Genomic DNA, 2,500 nt, shown 5'->3' with positions numbered 1-2,500 from the left:
ATAAGCCCAACCAAAGATTCATATACGGTGAACAACTGCGACCCATGGACTATCAAAAATAAAGATGTCCATATGATCCAACCTGATGAATCAACGAAATACCTTGGTCTGAAAATTGGCCCTTGGACTGGCACTATACAGCCTGATCTACATTGTCAGCTAAAGACATGGATCTCGAAAATCGATGAGGCGCCTCTGAAGCCAACTCAGAAGGTTGAACTACTCAATGCCTATGCCCTACCCAGATTGTTATATCCTGCAGACCACTCGGACTGCAAGCAATCAACTCTCCGTGGGTTGGACCAAGAGATTAGAAAGGCGGTAAAAGGATGGCTCCACCTTCCCGCTTCAACTTGTGATGGACTGTTATATGCCAGAGCCCGAGACGGAGGCCTTGCCATCTTGAAACTGGAAAAAACAATCCCTTCGGTTCAAGTTAGAAGGCTGCAACGTATAGCAAACTCGTCCGATGCTATCACCCGTAATATTGTGTCCTCGCATGGTATGGAGGAAGAATACCGTAATTTGTGGGTACGAGCAGGGGGTGACAGTGATGCAATCCCAACATTCGTTCTCAGGGACTCGGTGTCAAAAGAACCTGTATATCCGAGACCCTGCGATTGGAGGGAGCATGAATTTCAGAGATGGTGCGAAAAGCCGGTTCAAGGAAGGGGCATTGTAAACTTTGCGCATGATAGAATCAGTAATGCTTGGTTGAGGCCATGGTGCGGCTTTAAACAATGCTTCTTTATCGCAGCACTACAACTAAGGGCAAATATTTACCCAACAAGAGAAAGCTTGAACAGAGGCAGAGATGGGGCCTTACGTTCCTGCAGGAAATGCTCTGCCAGACTCGAGTCCCTTTCGCACATTCTCGGTCAATGTCCTGCAGTACAGAAAGCAAGAATTGCGCGACACAACAAGATCAGTAACATTCTGGCAGACGAAGCGGCTAGATTGGGCTGGTCTGTATACAAAGAGCCACGGTTCATATCCGAGACGGGAGAGATGAGAAAGCCTGACCTCGTGTTTGCAAAAGATGAGGAGGCGGTTGTGATCGATGTCACCGTCCGTTTTGAGCTTTCAAAGAATACCTTGTCAGATGCTGCCTCGCACAAAGTTTCGTACTATACCCCTCTTGGTGATCAAGTCAAAGTGCTGACGAAGGCTAGCAAGGTCACATTCTTTGGATTCCCGGTTGGGGCAAGAGGAAAGTGGCCCCTTGAGAATAACGAGGTACTTACCTCCCTGGGCCTGACCAAACCCAGAACGACATCACTGGCCAAGATGATTTCCCGCAGAACGCTGCTTTTCTCTCTTGATATTCTGAGAATGTTCTGTGGAAATTATGCGGTCTATGAACAGTCATAGACAACCTCCGAAACAAATAATAGTTTTGTTTTAAGATGTCATTTGTTTTAGATTGATTTTGTTATTTTCGAAGGTGAAGTCGGTTTTTATTTCATTTTACTATTTTCCACAATTTAGATTGTTATTTTCCAAGACGAAGTCTTGGTTCTTTTTTTTTATTGTTAGTTTTTTTTTTAACACGTCGTATTTGTTACTTTAGAGCTTAGAGGGGACTTTATTTTCGCCTTACTATTTTCTGCCTACAAAGAAGATTAAAAATAAGCTTTTTTCAAGATGGTTTTGTTATTTTCCAAGGTGAAGTCTTGGTATTCTTATTTTACTATTTTCCATAAAGAAGACCTTTCTTTTAGATTTTGTTATTTTCCAAGACGAAGACTTGGTATTTTTATTATATTGCTATTTTTTACACGAAGCTTATTCAAGAGCACTTATATAGATTAGACTTTGTTATTTTAATTCTTTATTTTTGGACTACATCAGTTCGAGAGTCCTGTAACTTACTATTTTCTGCCTACAAAGAAGATTAGAAATAAGCTTTATTTAAGATGTTTTAGATTAGATTTTGTTATTTTCCAAGGTGAAGTCTTGGTTTTTTTTATTTTACTATTTTCCACAAAGAAGACTTTTCTTTTCTTTTAGATTTTGTTATTTTCCAAGACGAAGACTTGGTATTTTTTTTGGTATTTTTTACAGGAAGCTTTATTCAAGAGCACTTATATAGATTAGACTTTGTTATTTTAATTCTTTATTTTTGCACTACATCAGTTCGAGAGAAGACTACAAACCAGCTTTATTTAAGATGTTTTAGATTAGATTTTGTTATTTTCCAAGGTGAAGTCTTGGTTTTTTATTTTACTATTTTCCACAAAGAAGACTTTTCTTTTAGATTTTGTTATTTTCCAAGACGAAGACTTGGTATTTTTTTATTGCTATTTTTTTACACGAAGCCTATTCAAGAGCACTTATATAGATTAGACTTTGTTATTTTAATTCTTTATTTTTGGACTACATCAGTTCGAGAGTCCTGTAACTTACTATTTTCTGCCTACAAAGAAGATTACAAATAAGCTTTATTTAAGATGTTTTAGATTAGATTTTGTTATTTTCCAAGGTGAAGTCTTGGTTTTTT

The sequence above is a fragment of the Petromyzon marinus genome, unplaced genomic scaffold (genome assembly GCF_048934315.1).
Source record: "Petromyzon marinus isolate PM22_M1 ecotype Great Lakes invasive population unplaced genomic scaffold, UKy_Petmar_22M1.pri1.0 PM_G_Scaffold_6, whole genome shotgun sequence".
Taxonomy (NCBI): domain Eukaryota; kingdom Metazoa; phylum Chordata; class Hyperoartia; order Petromyzontiformes; family Petromyzontidae; genus Petromyzon; species Petromyzon marinus.
Note: the sequence above shows the minus strand (reverse complement) of the source record.